At 38.1% G+C, this 24,076-nt stretch overlaps 1 long non-coding RNA gene across 1 annotated transcript; it reads right to left on the reverse strand.

The window, feature by feature from the left end:
- Positions 1-16,253: 16,253 nt before the first annotated feature.
- On the reverse strand, positions 16,254-21,295 carry LOC134218344 (uncharacterized). The gene is made up of 4 exons (XR_009981310.1): positions 21,135-21,295; positions 20,701-21,032; positions 20,203-20,633; positions 16,254-16,363 (listed from the first exon to the last, which is right to left on the reverse strand). It is a non-coding gene; the product is annotated as an uncharacterized LOC134218344 (long non-coding RNA).
- Between the last annotated feature and the right edge of the window lie 2,781 nt (positions 21,296-24,076).

Genomic DNA, 24,076 nt, shown 5'->3' on the forward strand with positions numbered 1-24,076 from the left:
TTGCCGCAGCTCTGGTAGATGGTATGATTACCTCTAAACGTTCGCACCATTGATCCCTTCCAACAAACCTCCTGCAGCGCTACGATGCCGAATCCACGGTCCTTGAGCACATCGGCGAGTATGCGTGTGCTCCCGATGAAGTTGAGAGATTTGCAGTTCCACGAACCGAGTTTCCAATCGCTAGTCCCTTTTCGTCGCAGTGGTCTTCGCCGATGGTTCCGGTCCGTACTCTCTTGTTGATTATTCGTTGCTTATGATTTTTTAAAGGCTGGCTTGCAGGGCCTGACACCAAACCCCCTAAATTTCCGGAGGACCATTCCTCCTTATTTCCGGTGGACCATGGTGCACAGTTTTACTTAGAGTCCCTCGCTGGCACTCGGACGATGGTCAGCCGCCCCTAACATGGAGAACAGACGCTGTTGTGAGCCGATCCTGACATGGGGTACAGACGCTCAATAAGATTTGCACCTCCGGAGAGGAGCAAACCCCCCCTTCCCTGTCAGCATACGACCATAGTTCCCACCGGGGTTGGTTACCCGATCTTCCCTAAGGTTGCTCGTATCCCGGCCAGCACCGCGGGGAGGTAGGGATAGGAGTTGCTGGGTAAGAGGCTAAGGACCGCGAGATGGGGTCTATTTTATTCCTTCAGGTACGCGAAGTACCAGTGGTACGCTTTACCCAGCATTTGCCGTTGCCGTCTAGTAGTTTTTTATAAATTGTAAATTAGTCGCATGAAGCCAAAACACATTCCATACAAGTCTCCTCTTCTTGCTTTCAGCTTTTGTCCAAGGTTCGTTGTGATGACGTTTGCCGTTACCACCAGCTGACCACCACACATTTGAATACAGGTAGTGAGATGCGTCGACCGAGGGGTCGTAACACTTACATTTAGTTCAAACTTCGGACAATTTGGAGATCTTACAACACCTCTATGTCTTGTTTTTGAGACGCAAGTGAAACAAACCTCGGAGGACATAACTGGTTGATACCACGACTTGGCATCAAAAGACTGGTTGATTCGGTAGACCTTGATTCAAACTCCAAGACAATTTGGAGATCTTGATATCTGCTGGATTCGAGACTCTTACAGTACCTCATATAGACGACCAAGTGAATGATTTTGAAAGTATCCTCACTACCAATAAATTAAGTGAAGTACTAGAAATTTCAGCAAAAAAATCTTTTACGTCACATTCGGTTTACGTCCCTCAATAATGACGTAAAAGAGGTTAAGTGTATCAGATTGCCGAGTTTTCTGGTTTCGGAATGAAATCTTGAGTAACCTTCAGGGATCAAGGTTTCATTCAGATTCTAGGAAGGGTGACTGCGCTTTTGCCGGATCTTTTGACGATCGAAACGTCTTCTAGTATTTAACTGAAGCGCCAAATTCTTCATACGACGACAAAACTGAGCGATTGTTCAAAGTCGTCTTGAAGGTCTCCCAGTGCTGATAAATCACTGGATGATATTAAAAGTAAATTTCATAATTAGCTTGATTTTCCACCAGTCCAAGTAATTAAGATGAAAAAAATCTCAGTCTGGTACTTCCCAGAGGGCATTTCTCAAATTTATTTAGTTCACTTTACAAAAGTGAACTAAATAATATAAGTTTGGAAAAGGCCTATTATGTCCCATGTCAATATGTTACATAAGAACATTTCTGCACCGGAAATTTCAAAACCCCACCCAGTGCCGTAAGCCAAAAGTAAAAGTGGGTCATGGAACCAACATTGTCACATGGATGCTAATTATGATTTGCGTGGAACCTCTCACGCCAAGGACGCATGTCCTGTGAGAAAGATTCAATAAATTTAATGCGCAATTAGGGGCAATCATAAATCCAATTTCTGGAATGCCATTCACGCAGAAAAGTTTTGAATTCTCAAGAAATTGATGACGGAAATTCTAATCGGATCCCAGATTCGACGGCTAGAAATTTTTCAAACCTCAAAATTCGAAACCGGTTACCGGTCGAGCAATTCTCCCACCACAATCCACGAAAATCTTGCGCTCCTCACCGGGTAGCGAGCACAGTAAATTCCATTTTTCAATGTACCTACATGCTATCGCTGCTGTGAACAAAATTTCTCTCTCAAAATGAGGTTTATACCATGTCCAACGGAAAATAACGGTCATGTTGCCAATTCTAGCATTAGCCTTTCGATTTTTTGAACAATTGCATCAAATGATTGATGCAATGTTCAAAGCGAATACTCATACCTGAAGCTGTTCAGGTTGGTATAAAATACACAAAAAATTGTTATCGACTCCGTTTTAATGGATCCAAATAATTGTGTGAAAGTTCTAAATTGGAATGCCCGTTCTCTAAAGGGCAAGGAGATAATATTCAACTTCCTAACAGTTCATAATGTACTTATTATAACTGAAACCTATTTAAACCAGGACTCTCATTAAAAGAGATCCAAATTATTTTATCTTCAGCTTTCCACCTTATAGCCATAATGGCGGCTGCTATATAAAATCTGACAGTAACGCTTCCGACGCACAGCCGACGCTGAACTGTAATCGACGCTAGTTGTATCAGCAACCATTTTCAATTGTTTATTGATTGTTATCAGAAAAAACAAGACTCGGAGGAAATCATTTTGTTTGTAATAAGCTTCTGATAATTTCAAACTTGTTATAGTGCCATAAAATAATACGCATTTTCGTTTTAGGTTGAAGCCATTTCCCATACAACAATTTTGCTGTGAGCTTTATAACTCTGTTAAGTGGAGTTTCACTGAATGAAAGTAAGATATTAATGTCAGCCCTTTTAAGGATTCAGTAGTAGTAGTTCTGAGGATTCTGATCTGAATTAGATGAGCCAACACTTGATATGTCGTTCGATTTCATCGAATTATTTATGGTTACACATGCAGACCAGTAAGTTACTGGCGTAACTGTCATTCACGGGTCCTGAAATCAATTCCTATAGAACGCTGGAAGGTGACCGTATCCAATGCTTCAGTGGACGAAGCACATTAGTTCATAGCAGTTTAGCGATAGATCCGACGATGATGTCGTCACAAACATCCGTTTGAATTTGAAAGAGAATCTGGAAGGCAAACGTCAGCCTCCATCAATGCGGAAAACAAACAATTCAAAAAATATGTTGTTTTCACGTCAATAAATATTTTCAGAAATCGTTTTTTTTTCAAGGCTTAAATTCAAAATACGTAAGCCCTCCTTAGCTACGTAGACGCACGCTACAAACAAGACCATGCTCAGGGTGACTGGTTCGATTCCGTGCCGTCTAAGTGAAATTTCGGATTGAAATTGTCTCGACTTCCTGGGCAACTAAAGTATCTTGTGTTACCTCTTGATATACAAATCAAAATGTTACCTGACAGAAACCTCGCAGCTAATAGTAGGAGTGCTTAATGAACACTAAGCTGCGAGGCGGCGCTATGATCCGATGTGGGGATGCAATGAATAAGAAGAAAGAAGAACGTAAGGTTTTATTTACCTCATCAGCTTTTGTGGTCTAAATAGTATTCACCGACAAGCGAATACTGTTTAGAATTGTTCAATATTTTTATATCTATTAATTCCTTATCAATCAAGTCTAAGAATGAATTTAAAAGTTTAGTTTCAAGTGAACTATGTGGAAATTGCGAGCACAGGTGAGGCCATCCACAAAAGTACGTCACGCTCCTGGGGAAGGGGTTCCGACAGCTGACGACTCATACAAATATTTTAGAGCTTTAATACAAAAAGTGCGACGAAGGGGGGAGGGGTCGAAAATCGCCAATTTTGCGTGACGTACTTTATGGATCTTCCGTAGAGACGAGAGAAAGTTATCATTTGAACAAACAATATGCTGCGTGGCGTGGTTGACGTTTATTGAGTCTAAACTGTATTCCTAATTGCAACAGAACACAAATATTCCACTAGAATCATTCAAATTTTCACATCAGCATTTAGCTGTACATCGGATTTCTTCAAGATTAATTTTCATTTATTACTTGGTAATCCAGTGGAGCTAGGTGAATGGCTAAAATACGTCCAAGTACTAAGTGTAGCTGTTCATCTGATTAAAGTCGAAACATCTAAAACTGCTCGGATCAGAATGCTAAAATGCACTGCTTGCAAATCTCTTTTGGAATAATTGTTGAATATCCAAATTCAATGTCAGAGCGCGTGCTGATGGTAGGAATAACTCCAACCTAAAGAAAAAGCGTATCAATTAGGGACAGATCTTATCAGAAGCTTGTAACAAATTGTTTTCTCATTTTCTTCGAGACTTTCGTTTTCTGCTGTGGTTTCGATAACAAAAGTATATAAACAATGTGAAAATGGTCGCTAAGATACGACTATAGCGTCGATTACGAGTCAGCGTCGGAAACAGTTACTGTCGATTTGTTTATAGCAGCCCATTATGGCTAGCGTGGAAAGCTGGATAGATATGATCGTCTTTACAAGCGCCTGGGTGGGGTCGCCATTTGTCATTAATAGACGTATCAAACATAAATTTTTTCTTCGTTCGAATCAAAGTTTTGAAACTAGGAGTTTCTGTTGGAACAAATTTTGGACAATTTTCCTTCATTGCAGCCTACTTGCCTTTCAATGCAATGGGCAGAGAGAATTTTGAAGCTGATCTCAAATTCTGACTCGCAACAAATCTAAATTCTTCGTAATTGGTGACTATCTCCTTAACCGTGCGTAAGACGCACGGCTACAACAAGGCCATCTGAGGGTGGCTGGGTTCGATTCCCGGGCCGTCTGGTAATTTTCGGATTGAATGTCTCGACTTCCCTGGGCATAAAAGTATCATCGTTTTAGCCTCATGATATGAGAAAAAATGGTAACTGGCTTAGAAACCTCGCAGTTAATCTGTAAGTGCTTAATGAACACTAAGCTGGAGGCGGCTCCAGTGTGGGATGTAATGCCAATAAGAAGAAGATGGTGACTTCAATGACCAAACACCGTTCATGGAATAATGCTCAAAGCAATTCAACAGCAAATTTTATTTGAAGATTGTTCTGCGGGATATTATACTATTGAATATCCCAATGGTCCAACTTGTTTTTCCTCCACTCGAAAATCCTTCGACAATTGATTTGGTTTTAACTGATTCAAGTCAGATGTGTGCCATGGTAACTCATTGACTTTGACTCTGATCACCTTCCTGTGACTTTGAAATCTCACAGAATGCATTTATATATCAGCTCTGCTGATTGGGATTTCTTCAAACATATCGATAGGAAATTTGACGTTGATATTCCTTGGATACCAAAAGTGATATTGACAATGCGCTCGTATCTTTGACAAATTTAATTGTCGAAGCCAGAGGCGTACAATTCCAAATGTAAGTTAAATTCAACTCCATTATTATGACGACGACAATCTTCAGATGATCCAAATGGAAAATCCAATGCTTCAAAACTCGCTTATAATTTTCCCACATAAGCCGAGGCTTCTTAGAAACCTTCTAGCAACATATTGTCACTATGATAGGTTCCAATTGGTGTCTAACGAGCAAATATTAGGACTTCTCTGGACCAAAAAGACTTTAAAAATCACATAAGGCTTCAAGCAAATGTAACAAATATATTAAGTGACAGAAAATCAAACTTTTTTTAAAACAAACTTTTGATTTACAAACAAATTTTTAGACCAGCCATGTTGTATGCTGTGCCAATATGACTAGTTATCAATACCAGAAAAGGCACTTCAGGCAAATAAAATTTTGAAAATGATTCTGAAGTTGCCTCGTGGTATAGATACCAATGAACTTCATAGAATTTCTAATATTGAGACATTGCACAAATGCCCAATAAATAATTTCCAATTTTAGAAAAAATCGTTGCAATCTTCTTTAACGCATTGATCCTGTACCTTAGTATAAATTAGGTTAAGTTTAGTTTAAGTAGAAACATTGTAATTCCTACATGGTTCAATTCAACCAGAAAGCATTCTAACTGCCAGAAACGTGAAATGTATTAATAATACTGAAAACGTAAATAGCAAATAAGGGCCGATGTCCATGGTTTTTCAAGCTGCGTTAACGTCGCGTCCCGCAAGGTACCCACATCAAATAGAGTAAATACAGCATGTCACGAAAACTGCACGTGGGCATCGGCCCTAAGGATGATAGTGTTAAGAAAACACAAATAAATAGCAAATAAAATTGTTAAAAAAAAGGAGTGCTCTTCCCCCTGAACAAGCCGTTCTTGATGGTGTGATTCAAAGTCTTCCATCACAACAGTTCAATTAGGTTTACGAGGAACAGTGACATTTCAGTAAAATTAAATATGAGTCAACTTGATTATTTTCACTAAAATGTTCCGACTTTTCACACCGGATGCGCTGGTATCAATAAAATGGTTCACCAGTGGCATGTATGTAATATTGAAAGAGGGACTATCTTTGCTTATACGCATGTTATATCATTATCATTTAGGAACTCAAATAAACTGTTTACCTAAGTATATTTTGAATTATACATGGATATCTTTGTTCGTCCAGCTAAATTTAATTACTTGATAAATTTTGTTTATTAAAACTGTGCATTGACACAGAATCTCATTGTGTTTCATTGCACTTCCAACATGGAATAACAGTTACGTAATTACAATTGGACTGATTTGCGATTTGGTATGTATTTTGTAAACAAATATTGGAAGGTGAATTCAGCTACAGCAAGCATGCCTGAAGAAACCACGAGTATGTATCCTATAGAATAGGGTTTCCTCTAGCAGGTAAGGGAATTTTGGAGAAAATCCAAATCCAAAAAACAAAGGTTTGTTTACAAAATAAGTTACCAAATCGCAAATTGGTCCAGAGTTTTATCAGTTCGCTAAATAGCTCTCTGAACCTGGAAATGATTTAGGTGTTTGTATGAATGCAGTTTGACGACTAAATGATTTAGAAAATAGATTCCAAATTAGAATATAGAAACGAAGACTTTCATTAGAATATACGCTTGCATAAGAATATAACATTCAGCGGAAATGACAGTCTTTACAAAACCTTGAACATGAGGATCTGTGGTCTCAACGCAGTATAGTCGCTGAATATAATGATAGTAGTCGCGAATATAATTTCTCGTAACTTTTCAAAGGACCTAGTAACATTTTTCATGAATTAATTTGAATACTGCAATCAATAGCTTCATTTTGTTCTGTTGATTGCATTCAAATTAATTCATGAAAAAATGTACGAATCCTTTAAAGATTAAGCAATTCTCTAGTTCATCATCCTACATTCGCACTACATTGAATGTCATTTATTCGTTGCTTGAATTGGACGTATAAAAACTTCATTCACTATCTCGAAGAAAAAAAAAAGTTGTATATGTAATACCTACTACATTTTGGTAAATCAATTGAATTCAACTGAATGGCTTTTTCAAATTACATTAGGGGGTACAATTACGTAAACACTTATGGTGGGAGGGGGTCTGCATTTTTCTTACGCTCCATATAAATAAAAATCATTTGTATGGAAAAATCTTCACATGAGGGGTTGAAAACCTGAAAATTGCTTACGTAATTAGGTGTACGGCCCTTACGCATACATTTCAATACCATGGTATACCAAGGGTGCACCCACCCCTCGTACTCTTTTGTTAAGGAAAGTTTGAAACGTATATTGGCCTATTGTCAAACAAAGAGTCACCCACTCTCTCAAAGTGTTATGTAATTTGTAAATTAGCCTGATTCATTAATTCACTTGTCCTGTCAAATCGTAGTACATATATAATATCTATCTGACAATGCACAACGATTGATGAACATTCCTATCCTTACTGTCTACAACTGCAAATGCTCAACTGCTGTAGGCAGGTTCAAACCGATACTTTCCTCGGTCCTAATTTCAGCTCATTGCTTTTGGCCCTATTTTGTTGCTGTAAATGTTACTGTATCTGCTCTGGCAGCAATCAAAGTTTACATCCAGCGCTGATGGTTCCAATGATCCTATTTCTCATTGGAAGCTTCACTGATCTCAGTTCATTTTGGTAGTCTATGCGGTTATTGGGAGCGCTTTTGCTTCATCGAGTATCTCGGTCCAAGTTTGACAGCATTCGTTGAGGTCCAGGCGTAGGACATCGATTTCCGGTTGATTCAGAAATTGTTTGCTATTGTAACCCCAGAATTAATACACTGGGCTGTGCAATGCAATAGATGAACTAAGTTGTGCGACATCCGGGAGCTGTAACGAATCATTATTACAAGATGAATTATGTACATGAGATACTTTCATATTAATACTTTTACCTGTGCTTGGCTGTAGATGGTAGTACGAAGACTCCCTGAACTGTTATTTCTGGTGGGCAATATTCCGTAACTCCGTCAACTGCGGCTCCGACTGATTCCTTCAGGTGTTAACAGAGGGGTCTTTTGCCAATCGTGAATGAAAATGGGATCAGATAAAAAACTATGTAAATATAGCATCCGCGTTTCCGACTTCACTAAAATATTAATCCTGACGTCGTTTGAAGTAAAGACTTTGATTAAAGTAGGCTGTAATTCGAAGTAGAAATCGTGGTGAGATTTTCTCTTGGTGTCGTGGTTTCATCCATCTGTGATTGAAATAAATGTTAACATTGAGTCTATTATCAAACCTTATTAATAAAGCTGTGCTGAAACAGATTGTTTTAATTTACAGTATTTCGATTATAATAAAATGTTCTCACCTTGATCAATGCTAAACGCTGTCAGGTAGGTAATCGACGTAATATTACTTCAGCTGTACTAACAAATCTAGGTATTCTATTTGTATACAAATGCAGAGTAAATCTTTTTGATTCCGGTGAACATTATTTTTGTGTCAAAAGTTTACAACCAGTACAAAACACTTTTTCCATACGGAAAATATGTGGTTTGATGTGGAATGGAGTCGATGGTAAATGAGCTACTAGCCGCTTTACTGGAATCGGGTTGATACGGTATTTCCTCTTGATACTAGTGGTTGTGTTTCCCGTGTTTCCAGAGTGATTTTGCTCAGCTGATGTCATCTAAGGACTGCGATACCCAAATCAAACGACGAGATTAACGGCGAATCTCGTCCAACTGGTCAGGGGTATTTTCAGTACAAACTGCTAATTCCGAACACCTTCTAATGGTTCTGATTCAAACAAGGCGAGCGGCCACACTGCCAGCATTATGATGCGAACTATTGTCTAGTTTATGTCGTTCTGTTCGTCCGGATATCTCGGATCTTTGTGATGTAATACGAATAAGGATACTAAATGATTTTATGGCACAAATATGTAAACATATGATTCAAACTGAAACGACGACGCAAGGTGGGAGAAAAACAAATCAGACAAACTGTCAAAACGTCGAGAGGGTAGAAGTCAGCGCTCGTAAAATATTTATGTAATTCAGTCAACCACGAGTATTTTCTTCAAAATGAAGAAGAAGACATGGTGCCTGATTTTCTGATGGCTTTGTACCGGACACTTTCGTCTGTATTCGTCAATGGTATAGGTATGTCCCGGTTTAGGGGTACAACTGCGGACGCTGATCTTACAGGATTGAAGTGTTGTAATTGGGAAGCGAGAAATTCGAGTAATATTGAGGTTTGCATTCACCTGCAACCATAATTAAGCTTCTCATTAATTTCTTTCTTATCCAATATCAACAGTCGACGACGTTTCGCCCATCTCCTGCAGCAGCTCGAACCGCCTCACGTGTAGGCCCTTCTAACGTTTTTGGAAAAGCTTTTCATTGAATACTACTCACCATAATGGGAAGTTGCTAACAAGCAACTCAATTACATCGAGCTCTTAACCGATGAGCTTTTTTGCTAATTCAGACAGATCTGTTTATGAATACTAAGCTGCATAAACGATAAAGATGAAATATATTCGGTACAAACTGACTAGCTGATAGAATATTGGGTAATAGTCGAGTTGAAGTTTAAGGGTTATTTGCGGAAGGTTTCTTTTATTCAGCATTGGCTGCTTTTATTCAAATTTATAAGCTAGAAGTTGAAGCTTTAGCACCAAAATTGTTAGTTGGGACCTTACTGGAGGAACAATTCAGGTTCTGCAATTGAACACTGATTTATCATAAGTTTTCAGTTTCAAATGTTTGTTGAATTACCTTAGATTAAGTTTGTTTAGTTTCTAAATAGATCTTATTGTTTGACTGGATTTGAGTGTGTGATCTGCTGAACTAAATCTTATTAATTTGACTTGTAACAATAGAATATATTCCCTATGAAATCTAGCTACACTATCATTCTAGTACAGTGTCTTATGGCTAGATGAATAAATTCAGTTTAGCTTGAAATAGATTTACGATTTGGGTTATACGATTAGCGAATTTATTATTTAATTTGGGATTAACAGCATATCCGATACTATAAGAATTGGGTAACTTCTCACTATAATTCTAATAGTTACATACTAAACTAAACTATGCATATTGTTGTTGGTTTGCTACAACAAATTTAAATCCACTAGTTACAGATTTGAAGTGCTTAAATGTGAACTTATAGGTATACTGCCGTTCTACGCATAATTGTCCCATGTTACCTTTGAGAAAAAAATTCAAACCCAAGATAATTTCTCCCACTGAAAAAATGAATCTGTATTTGTATTGTATTGTATATTTTAATGTAAAAAATACCATCGTCACCCGGGGCTTTCATATTTTTAAATTTTCTAGTTATAGATCTTCCACTTCATCCAAGCTAAGTTCCCCAAGAAGGATCAAAACATTCTCTAAATTGAGGACGTTTTCGAACCTCCTTGTGACCTGATCCTCAATAGGACTAGTGGGACCTAGACAAAAATTATGGACACTGTCAAACTGCTGAGCAAGTTTTTTGAACCTTTTGCCATTGACTTTTTGAGGTTTTTATTTCAAGAATTTTAGTTAATTTCCAAAAGGGTTTCTAGAACTGGGGTTTCAACTTTGAGACATTATTTTCAAAGTTGGCATTCTTCAAAGTAGCGAAACGTTTTGCCTTTTTCTTACCACGAATTAAAAGTTAATGCTTATAATAGACCCATATAATGTTATATATTAATAAGTATAGTTAAAGCGAAAGCTGGACATCGCTCAGGATGGAGATCTTTCAAGTCAGTCTTTCTTTGCAGTTTGGTACGGCTCTATTCGAAACCTTGATGATCACTTCATCAGACGCTGAAAGGAAGCAAAGCAGGTGGACTAGTGATCAATACGTCAAAGAAGACGAAGTATATGATAGGGAAGAGGCTCAAGAGAGGACAATGTGAGCCACCCACCACGAGTTTATATCGGTGGTGACAGGAAATCGAGGTGGTTGAAGGGAATTCGTGTGCTTGGACTCACTGGTGACCTTCGATAAACGATACCAGCAGAGTAAATTCTTAGAGGCATCGTGGCATTAAATCGAACGTACTTTGAACTCCTCAAGACGCTCCGATCGAACAGAGTTCGCCGCAGTACCAAACTGATGACTTTCGTGCTGTGCAGTGGTTTCTCTCTTTGTGGAAGAAAGTTTTTAACACTAGGATTCATTCGTTCAGAAAATCGTTGTAAATAAATTTTTAAATGACTATAATATCTCAGTGGTTTTCAAGCAATTTTCTCTAGTTTTTTCACCAACCTCTTAGCCATCTCTTCTAGAAAAATATATTAAGCTCTTTTTAGTGGAATGTATTAAACCGCCTAAGACGAATTAAGTACTGTCCATTTAATTACACCTTCAGTTAAGTTTGGAGTTTGAATAAATGGTCTGCCAGAATCAACCAAGAAACTTCCATGATGTCCATAGCTGTGGTATCAACCCAATTATGTCCTCCGAGTAATTTTCGTTCACTTGCGTCTCAAATCCAGACATATGAGTTGTTGTAAGATCTCCAAATTGTCCTGGAGCTTGAATCAAATGGTTTGCAATGAATCAACCAAGGCCTTTATGATGTCCCCAACAGCAACCCCAGTAACAACCTGCGCAGCAATAAGTCAGAACCAATCATCCCAAGGAACATTTTTAGTTCTATAATGGTCATGAAAAACCATGATTTGCTCTACATGAATTTGGTAAAATCAGCATAAAACTACAAAATGTTTGTAGGGATGGTTCTAACAATTTGATTGTGACCTAAATTCGGCAATTCATATACGGGCCATGCCCTTTTTGATCCATAGAACCAAAGCGAATACGGCTTCAACTATTGTTCCATTTGCAGAACATCCATGAATATCATCCATCCCCTTGAAATATAAGCTTTACGGTCTACACGTAACCAAAAGGCTGTTATCTCTTTAAAAAAAACTTGCTCATACCCGTTTTGATCCATAGGACTAAATTGGATACCTCTTCAACTTATTGTTCCATTCAGGTAATTTAAGAAAGTCATGGAGTGCTGGTCTTTAGGATTATTATTTTTAATGGTTCATCCATTTTGATCCATAGATCCATATTAGATACGCATTTAACAATTATTCGACTCCAGATCATCGAAGAAATATCTGAAGTCTAGACTTCGTAATGCTCGGGGGACATAATGGAAGCCTTGATTGCTTCGGTAGACCATTTGGTTCAATCTTTAGAACAATTGGGAGATCTTACAACATGTTACATGTCAGAATTTGAGGCGCAATTCGCAAACTATCCAAATTCAGGAAAACTCTTGAGATCTTACAACACCTCATATGCCTTGAATTGAGACGAGTGAAAGACAAACACTCGGGGAATATAATTGAGTTGATACCGCGAGTTAAGAAATCATGAAAGCCTTGGTTGATTTGGTAGACCATTTGATTCGAACTCCAGGGCAATTTGGATATCTTATAACTTCATACATGCAAGAATTTAAGACGGAAGTGAAAGACAAATAATCGGAGGACAAAATTAGGCTTTTACACCGAGACTAGAGAACATCATACTGGAAGCCTTGGTTGATTCGGTGGACCATTTTGATTCAAACTTCAGGACAATTTGGAGATCTTACAACACCTCATATGTCTTGTTTTTGAGACGCAAGTGAAAGACAAATCCTCGGAGGACATAACTGAGTTGATACCACGACTTGGCACATCAAGAAGGCTTTGGTTGATTCGGTAGACCATTTGATTCAAACTCCAAAGACAATTTGGAGATCTTATGACATCTGCTGGATTCGCAGAGATCTTACAGTACCTCATATAAGACGCAAGTGAATGTATTTGAAAGTATCCTCACTACCAATAAATTAAGTGAAGTACTAGAAATTTCAGCAAAAAATCTTTTTACGTCACATTCGGTTCACGTACCCCAATAAGTGACGTTAAAAGAGTGTTGAGTGTATCTGTTGCCGAGTTTTCTGGCTTTCGGAATGAAATCTTGAGTAACCTTCAGGGTATCAAGGTTTCATTTCAGATTGCTAGGAAGGGTGACTGCCGCGTTTTGCCGGGATCTTCTGACGATCGCAAACGTCTTCTTCAGTATTTAACTGAGAAGCGCCATAAATTCTTCACATACGACGACAAAACTGAGCGCGATTGTTCAAGAAGTCGTCTTGAAAGGTCTCCCAGTGCTGATAAATCACTGGATGATATTAAAATTGAAATTTCTCAATTACTTCTGGATTTTCACCAGTCCAAGTAATTAAGAGATGAAAAAGAAATCTCAGTCTGGTACTTCCCAGAGGGCATTTCTCAAGAATTTTATTTAGTTCACTTTAACAAAAGTGAACTAAATAATATGAAAAAGTTTGGAAAAAGGCCTGTATTATGTCCCATGTCCGTGTTACATAAGAACATTTCTGCAGGCCTGGGGAAATTTCAAAACCCCACCCAGTGCCGTAAGTGCCAAAAGTAAAAGTGGGTCATGGAACCAAACATTGTCACATGGATGCTAAATGCATGATTTGCGTTGGAACCTCTCACGCCAAGGACGCATGTCCTGTGAGAGAAAGATTCAATAAATTTAAGTGCGCAAATTGTGGGGGCAATCATAAATCAATTTCTGGGAATGCCATTCACGCAGAAAAGTTTTGAATTCCGTGCGAAATTGATGACGGGAAATTCTAATCGGATCCCAGATTCGACGGCTAGAAATTTTTCAAACGCTCAAAATTCGAAACCAGTTACCGGTCGAGCAATTCGCACCACCACAATCCACGAACAAATCTTGCCGCTCCTCACCGGGTAGCGAGCACGAGTAAAATTCCATTTTTCGAATGTACCTACGTATGCAAATATCGCTGCTGGTAGACAAAATTTCTCTTCTCAAAATGAGGTTTATACCCATGTCCCAACGGAAAATAACGGTCATGTTGCCAATTCAGGTAGCATGTCTGCTTCGGATTTCGATTTTTTAATTGAACAATTGCATCAAATGATTGATGCAATGTTCAAAGCGAATACCATACCTGAAGCTGTTCAGGTTGGTATAAAGTGCACACAAAAAAATTGTTATCGGACTCCGTTTTAATGGATCCAAATAATTGTGTGAAAGTTCTAAATTGGAATGCCCGTTCTCTAAAGGGCAAGGAAGATAAATTATTCAACTTCCTAACAGTTCATAATGTGCATATTGCCATTATAACTGAAACCTATTTAAAACCAGGACTCTCCATTAAAAGAGATCCAAATTATTTTATCTATCCAGCTTTCCACGCTAGCCATAATGGCGGCTGCTATAAATAAATCTGACAGTAACTGCTTCCGACGCACAGCCGACGCTGAACTGTAATCGACGCTAGTTGTATCTCAGCAACCATTTTCACATTGTTTATTGATTGTTATCAGAAAAAACAAGACTCGGAGGAAATCGATTTTGTTTTGTAATAAGCTTCTGATAATTTCAAACTTGTTATAGTGCCATAAAAATAATACGCATTTTCGTTTTAGGTTGAAGCCATTTTCCCATACAACAATTTGCGTGTGAGCTTTATAACTCCTGTTAAGTGGAGTTTCACTGAATGAAAGTAGATGCAATTAATGTCAGCCCATTTTAGGATTTAAGTAGTAGTAGTTCTGAGGGATTCTGATCTGAATTAGATGAGCCGAAGCACTTAGATATGCGTTCTGATTTCATCGAATTATTTATTGGTTACACATGCAGACCAGTAAGTTACTGGCAGTAACTGTCATTCACGGGGTCCTGAAATCCGAATTCCTATAGAACGTGCGAGAAGGTGACCGTATACCAATGCTTCAGTGGACGAAGCACATTAGTTCATAGCAGTTTAGCGATAGATCCGGACGATGATGTCTGTCACAAACATCCGTTTGAATTTGAAAGAGAATCTGGAAGGCAAACGTCGGCCTCATCAATGCGGAAAACAAACAATTCAAAAAATATGTTGTTTTGTCTACGTCAATAAATATTTTCAGAAATCGTTTTTTTTTTTCAAAAGGCTTAAATTCAAAATACACGTAAGGGCCCTCCTTAGCCGTACGGTAAGACGCGCGGCTACAAAGCAAGACCATGCTCAGGGTGACTGGGTTCGATTCCCGGTGCCGGTCTAGGCAATTTTCGGATTGGAAATTGTCTCGACTTCCCTGGGCAATAAAAGTATCATTGTGTTAGCCTCATGATATACAAATGCAAAATGGTTACCTGGCTTAGAAACCTCGCAGCTAATAACTGTGGAAGTGCTTAATGAACACTAAGCTGCGAGGCGCAGCTATGTCCCAGTGTGGGGATGTAATGCCAATAAGAAGAAGAAGAACGTAAGGTTTTATTTACCTCATCAGCTTTTGTCGGTCTAAATGAAGTATTCAGTGACAAATGAATACTGTTTTAAAATTGTTCAATATTTTTATATTTTAAATAATTCAAGTATCCAATATACAAGTCTAGGAATGGAATTTTAAGTAGATTAGTTTCAAGTGAACTATGTGGAAATTGCAGTACTGGGTAAGGCCATCCACAAAAGTACGTCACGCTCCTAGGGGAAGGGGGGGTTCGAGCAGCGTGACGACTCATACAAATATTTTAGAGCTTTAATACAAAAGTGCGACGAAGGGGAGGGGTCGAAAATCGCCAATTTTTGCGTGACGTACTTTATGGATCTTCCGTAGAGACGAGAGTAGAAAGTTATCATTTGAACCAAACAATATGCTGCGTGGCGTGGTTGACGTTTATTGAGTCTAAACTGTATTCTAATATGCAACAGAACACAAAATATTGCCACTAGAATCATAACACATCAAATTTTGCGCACATCAGCATTTAGCTGTACATCGGATTTCTTCAAGATTAATTTTCATTTATTACTTGGTAATCCAGTGGAGCTAGGTGAATGGCTAAAATACGTCCAAGTACTAAGTGTAGCTGTTCATCTGATTAAAGTCGAAACATCTAAAAACTGCTCGGATCAGAATGCTAAAATGCTGCACTGCTTGCAAATCTGTGTTTGGAATAATTGTTGAATATCCAAATTCAATGTCAACAGGCAGCGTGCTGAAATTGGTAGGACAATAACTCCAACCTAAAAAGAAAAAGCGTATCAATTAGGGACTTGAATCTAATTATCAGAAGCTTGTAACAAATTGTTTTCTCATATTTTCTTCGAGACTTTCGTTTTCTGCTGTAGGTTTTCGGATAACAAAAGTATATAAACAATGTGAAAATGGTCGCTAAGATACGACTATAGCGTCGATTACAGATCAGCGTCGGAAACAGTTACTGTCAGATTTGTTTATAGCAGCCGCCATTATGGCTAGCGTGGAAAGCTGGATAGATATGATCGTCTTTACAGCGCCTGTGGTGGGGTCGCCATTGTCATTAATAGACGTATCAAACATAAATTATTTTCTTCGTTCGAATCCAAAGTTTTTGAAACCTTGGGAGTTTCTGTTGGAACAAATTTTGGACAATTTTCCTTCATTGCAGCCTACTTGCCTTTTCAATGCAATGGGCAGCAAGAGAATTTGTTGAAAGCTGATCTTCAAATTCTGACTCGCAACAAATCTAAATTCTTCGTAATTGGTGACTTCAATCTCCTTAACCGTGCGGTAAGACGCACGGCTACAAAGCAAGCCATGCTGAGGGTGGCTGGGTTCGATTCCAGCGCCGGTCTAGGTAATTTCGGATTGGAAATTGTCTCGACTTCCCTGGGCATAAAAGTATCATCGTGTTTGCCTCATGATATACGAATGCAAAAATGGTAACTTGGCTTAGAAACCTCGCAGTTAATAACTGTGGAAGTGCTTAATGAACACTAAGCTGCGAGGCGGCTCCAGTGTGGGGATGTAATGCCAATAAGAAGAAGAAGATGGTGACTTCAATGCCAAACACCGTTCATGGAATAATGCTCAAAGCAATTCCAACGGCAAAATTTTATTTGAAGATTGTTCTGCGGGATATTATACTATTGAATATCCCAATGGTCCAACTTGTTTTATTCCACTCGAAATCCTTCGACAATTGATTTGGTTTTAACTGCTTCAAGTCAGCTGTGTGGCCAATTGGTAACTCATGCTGACTTTGACTCTGATCACTTTCCTGTGACATTTGAAATCTCACAAGAAGCCATTTATAATCCAATCATCTCTGCTGATTGGGATTTATATAAAACATATATCGATAGGAAATTTGACGTTGATATTCCTTTGGATACCAAAAGTGATATTGATAATGCGCTCGTATCTTTGACAAATTTAATTGTCGAAGCCAGAGGCATTGCAATTCCAAAATGTGAAGTTAAATTCAACTCCATTATTATTGACGACAATCTTCAGCTACTGATCCAAATGGAAAATCCGAATGCTTCCAAAACTCAGCTTATAATTTTCCCACATAAGCCGAGAGCTTCTTATTTGAAACCTTCTAGCAGACATATTGTCACTATGAATGGGGTTCCAATTAATTGGTCTAACGAAACCAAATACTTAGGACTTCTGCTGGACCAAAAACTGACTTTTAAAAATCACATCGAAGGCCTTCAAGCTAAATGTAACAAATATATTAAGTGGACAGAAAATCCAAACTTTGTCTTAAGAACAAACTTTTGATTTACAAACAAATTTTTAGACCAGCCATGTTGTATGCTGTGCCAATATGGACTAGTTGCTGCAATACCAGAAAGAAGGCACTTCAGGCAAATAAAATTTTGAAAATGATTCTGAAGTTGCCTCCGTGGTATAGTACCAATGAACTTCATAGAATTTCTAATATTGAGACATTGCAACAAATGCCCAATAAAATAATTTCCAATTTTAGACAAAAATCGTTGCAATCTTCTATTGCAACGATTAGCTCCTTGTACCCTTAGTATAAATTAGGTTAAGTTTAGTTTAAGTAGAAAACATTGTAATTCCTACATGGTTCAATTCAACCAGAGGAAACATTCTAACTGCCAGAGGCAATTGAAATGTATTAATAATAACTGAAAACGTAACATAGCAAATAAGGGCCGATGTCCACGTAGCGGTTTTTCAAGCTGCGTTAACGTCGCGTCCACGCAAGGTACCCAGCATCAAATAGAGTAATGCATACGTATACAGCTTGAAAAACCGCTACGTGGGCATCGGCCCTAAGGATGATAGTGTTAAGAAAACACAAATAAATAGCAAATAAAATTAGTTAAAAAAAAAGGAGGTGCTCTTCCCACTGAACAAGCCCGTTCTTGATGGTTGTCGATTTCAAAGTCTTCCATCACAACAGTTCAATTAGGTTTACGAGGGAACAGTGACATTTCAGTAAAAATTAAAATTCGTGGTCAACTTGATTATTTTCACTAAAATGTTCCGACTTTTCAGCACCAGGATGCGCTGGTATCAATAAAAATGGTTCACCAGTGGCATGTATGTAATATTGAAGAATGGGCTATCTTTGCTTATAGCAAGCATGTTATATCATTATCATATTCAGGAACTCAAATAAACTGTTTACATAAGTATAATGTTTGAATTATACATGGATATCTTTGTTCGTCCAGCTAAATTTAATTACTTGATAAATTTTAGTTTTATTAAAACTGTGCATTGACACAGAATCTCATTGTGTTTCATTGCACTTCCAACATAGCGGAATAACAGTTACGTAATTACAATTCGGGACTGATTTTTGATTGGGCGTAGCTTATTTTGAAAATAAACATTGGAAGGTGAATTCCAGCTACAGCAAGCATTGCCTGAGAAAACCACGGTATGTATCCTATAGAATAGGGTTTCCTCTAGCAGGTAAGGGAATTAGTTTTGGAGAAAAATCCAAATCCAAAAAAAACAAGGTTTGTTTACAAAATAAGTTACGCCCAAATCGCAAATTGGTCCTGAATTGATTTTTATGGTTCGCTAAATAGCTCCTGGAAACCCTGGAAATGATTTAGGTGTTTTGTATGAATGCAGTTTGACGACTAAATGATTTAGAAAAAATAGATTCCAAATTAGAATATAGAAACGAAGACTTTCATTAACAATATTACGCTTGCATAAGAATATAACATTCAGCGGAAATGACAGTCTTTACAAAACCATTGAACATGAGGATCTGTGGTCTCAACGCAGTATAGTCGCTGAATATAATAGTATAGTAGTCGCGAATATATATATTTCTCGCTTAACTTTTCAAAAGGACCTAAGTAACATTTTTTTCATGAATTAATTTGAATACTGCAATCAATAGCTTTCATGTTGTTCTGTTGATTGCGCTATTCAAATTAATTCATGAAAAAAATGTTACTTAGGTCCTTTTGAAAAGTTAAGCGAGATTTCTCTAGTGTTCATCATACCTACGTTCGCACTACACATTGAATGTCATGTTATTCGTTGCTTGAATTGGACGTATAAAAAAACTTCGTTCAACTACTCGAACGAAAAAAAAAAGTTGTATATGTAAATACCTACTACACATTTTGGTAAATCAATTGAATTCAACTGAATGGCTTCTTTCACAAATTACATTAGGGGTCGTACACTAATTACGTAAGCACTTATGGGGGTAGGGGGGTCTGCATTTTCTTACGCTCCATATAAATAAAAAATCATTTGTATGGGAAAAATCTTACATGGGGGGAGGGGGGGTTGAAAAACCCTGAAAAATTGCTTACGTAATTAGTGTACGGCCCCTTACGCCAAAATTGACCATTTCAATACCCATGGGTATACCCATGGGTGCACCCACCCCTCGTAACTCTTTTGTTAAGGAAAAGTTTGAAAACGTATATTGGCCGTATTGCTCAAACAAAGAGTCACCCACTCTCTAAAGTGTTATGTAATTTGTAAATTAGCCTATAGTTCATTAATTCACTTGTCCTGTCAAATCGTAGTACATATATAACATCTATCTGACAATGCACAACGATTGATGAACATTCCTATCACTTACCGTCTACAACTGCAAAATGCTCAACTGCTGTAGGCAGGTTCAAACCCGGATACTTTTCCCTCGGTCCTAGTATTTCAGCTCATTGCTTTGGCCGCTATGTTGTTGCTGTAAATGTTACTGTATCTGCTCTGGCGGCAACTAAACTTTTTGACATCCAGCATAGCAGTGGTTCCAATGATCCGCTATTTTCCTCATTGGAAGCTTCACCGGATCTCAGTTCATTTTTGGTAGTCTATGCGTGTATTGGGAGCGCTTTTGCTTCATCGAGTATCTCGGTCCAAGTTTGACAGCATTCGTTGAGGTCCCGAGGCGTAGGACATCGATTTCCGGTTGATTCGAATAATTGATTAGCTATTGGTATACCCAGAATTAATGCAACTGGGACTGGTGCAAATGCAATAGATGAACTAAGTTGTGCGACATCCGGGGAGCTGTAACGAATCATTATTACAAGATGAATTATTATGTACATGAGATACTTTCATATTAATACTTTACCTGTGCCGGCTGTAATGATGGTAGTACGAAGACTCCCTTGAACTGTTATTTCTGGTGGTGCAATATTCCGTAAACTCCGTCAACTAACTTGTGCGGCTCCACCGACTTGATTCCCTTCAGGTGTTAACAGAGGGGGTCTTTTTTGCCAGTCGTGAATGAAAATGTGATCGGCATATTTAAAACTATGTAAATATAGCTTGTCCATGGTTTCCGACTTCACTGAAATCTTAATCCTGACGTCGTTTGAAGTAAAGCTTTTGATTAAAGTAGGCTGTAATTCGAAGTAGAAATCGTGGTGAAGTTTTCTTCCTTGGTGTCGTGGTTTCATCCATCTTAACATTGAGTCTATTAATCAAACCTTATTAATAAAGCTGTGCTGAAATGGGTGTTTTAATTTACACAGTATTTTACGATTATAATAAAAATGTTCTCACCTTGATCAATGCTAAACGCTGTCAGGTAGGTAATCGACGTAATAGTGCTTCGGCTAGTGCCAACAAATCCTATAGGTATTCTATTTGTATACAAATGCACAGGTAAATACTTTTTTGATTCCGAGGTGAACATTATTTTTGTGTCGAAAAGTTTACAAACCAGTACATAAGGGAAACACTTTTTCCATACAGGAAAATATGTGGTTTGATGGCTGCGGAGATGGGTCGATGGTAAATGAGCTACCAGCCGCTTTACTGGGAATCGGGTTGAATACGGTATTTCCTCTTTGATACTAGTGGATTTGTGTTTCCCGTGTTTCCAGAGTGATTTTGGCTCGAGCTGATGTCATCCTAAGGACTGCACGATACCCAAATCAAACGACGAGATTAACGGCGAATCTCGTCCAACTTCGTCGGGGTATTTTTCAGTACAAACTGCTAATTCCGAACACCTTCTAATGGTTCTAGTTTCAAACAAGGCGAGCGGCCACACTGCCAGCATTATGATGCGAACTATTGTCTAGTTTATGTCGTTCTGTTCGTCCCGGATATCTCGGATCTTTGTGATGTAATACGAATAAGGATACTAAATGATTTTATGGCACAAATATGTGAAATATGTGATTCAAAACTGAAACGACGACGCAAGGTGAGGGAGAAAAACAAATCAGACAAACTGTCAAAACGTCGAGAGGGGTAAGTCAGCGCTCGTAAAATATTTATGTAATTCGTCACCCACGAGGGGTATTTTCTTCAAAATGAAGAAGAAGACATGGTGCCCGATTTTCTGATGGCTTTGTACCGGACATTTCGGTCTATGTATTCGTCAATGGTATAGGTATGTCCCCGGTTTGGGGTACAACTGCGGACGCTGATCTTACAGGATTGAAGTGTTGTAATTGAGAAGCAGGAGCCAAATTCCGAGTAATATTGAGGTTTGGCATGTCACACTGCAACCATGAATTAAGCTTCTCATTATACAATTCTTCTTCATCCACAATGTCGGACGTCGACGACGTTTCGCTACCGATCTCCTGCAGCAGCTCGAACCGCCTCCACGTGTAGGCCCTTCTAACGTTTTTGCGAAAACGTTTTCATTGTGAATGCTACTCACCGTAATATGGGAAGTTGCTAACAAGCAACTCAATTACATACATGAGCTCTTAACCGATGAGCTTTGTTGCTAATTCAGACAGAGCTGTTTTATGAATATATGAAAGCTGCATAAACGATAAAAGATGAAATATATTCGGTACAAACTGACTAGCTGATAGATATTTGGGTAATAGTCGAGTTGAAGTTTAAGGGATTATTTGCGGAGGCCTTTCTTTTATTCAGCATTGGCTGCTTTTATTCAAATATTATACAGCCAAAGGCTAGAAGTTGAAGCTTTTAGCACCAAAATTGTTAGTTGGGACGTTCACCTTACTGAAGGAACAATTCAAGGTTCTGCGCAATTGAACACTGGTTATCATAAAGTTTTCTCAGTTCCAAATGGTTGTTGAATTACCTTAGATTAAGTTTGTTTAGTTCTAAATAGATCTTATTGTTTACGACTTAGGATTTGAGTGTGTGATCTGCTGAACTAAATCTTATTAATTTGACTTGTAACAATAGAATATATTCCCCCTTATGAAATCTAGCTACACTATCAATTCTAGTACAGTGTCTATTATGGCTGAATGATATATTCAGTTTAGCTATAGGAAATAGGTTATACACGATTAGCGAATTTATTATTTAATTTGGGATTACACAGCATATCCGATACTATAAGGCGAATTGGGTAAACTTCTCGCACTAGAATTCTAATAAGTTAACGCACTAAACTTCTAGTAGTTGTTTATAAATTGTAAATTAGTCGCATGAAGCCAAAACACATTCCATACAAGTCTTCTCTTCTTGCTTTCAGCTTTTGTCCAAGGTTCGTTGTGATGACGTTTGCCGTTACCACAGCTGACCACCACACATTTGTATTTATACATAGTAGTGAGATGCGCCGACCGAGGGGTCGTAACACTTATGTCGTTTTCGGTTATTGCTGGGTCGAACCTGGGTGGTGCGGATAGAATCAATTTGGTTGTCAAACTGAAGCCAAAAGTTTCTATTGTGCCGGAGCCAAACATTGAAGATTGTGGTTATGTACGTTTCAGATCTTATATTGAGAAGTATTGTTATTATTTTGGAAAAATATAAAAATAATATTAGTTTGAATTTTGTATTCTTTGCAACAAATATTTTCACATTATATTTCGAGTGGAAAATTAGTAGGAATGCAATTAAAAAGCACTCGTTACAAATTTTCACGAGATTAAACAGCTGACTAGAGCAATAATGTATGTAAACCATCATAAAGTCACGTAGAGTCTCACGCATTTGAGCGCCCTCATGAAGCATGGAAAGAGAAATTCGAAGAGCGGGAAATGTTTGACAGCTAAGTAACTGCAAAATAATTTTGCTCATGGGAGTGATTTCAAACTATCCCTCTACTCGCTTGAGAGCAGAAAAACGGCTCTAACAGCTGTCAAAACGTTCGGTTATTCGTTCAGGTTGGATCGCGATCCGCACCAGATCCGACCCAAAACGAACGAGGTTCGCTCTGCCGATTTATCGAGATCGAACCTAGGTTCACCAATACATTCCAACACAAACTGTCAAACAGGTGTTTATGTTTACGCTAAAGGAACATGAAAACATGAAAGACACGGAAGGGTGCGGATGGGTATTTGGGTATGGGTATTTTAATCGTTTTTGTTTCATTTGTTGAATTTATCAATTGTGTTGCTGTCTTGCACGTAAAAATGGATTATTTTAATTGTGTGTTGTCAAGTTTCTCTGATGGTGAAATGGATTCAGATACCGACATATTTTTTGCTGATTACTTCAGACGGTAGCTCCGTTATAAACAAAATGGTGGTTAAAAATTTTGATGAAAATGTGAT

The sequence above is a fragment of the Armigeres subalbatus genome, chromosome 2, assembly GCF_024139115.2.
Source record: "Armigeres subalbatus isolate Guangzhou_Male chromosome 2, GZ_Asu_2, whole genome shotgun sequence".
NCBI lineage: Eukaryota > Metazoa > Arthropoda > Insecta > Diptera > Culicidae > Armigeres > Armigeres subalbatus.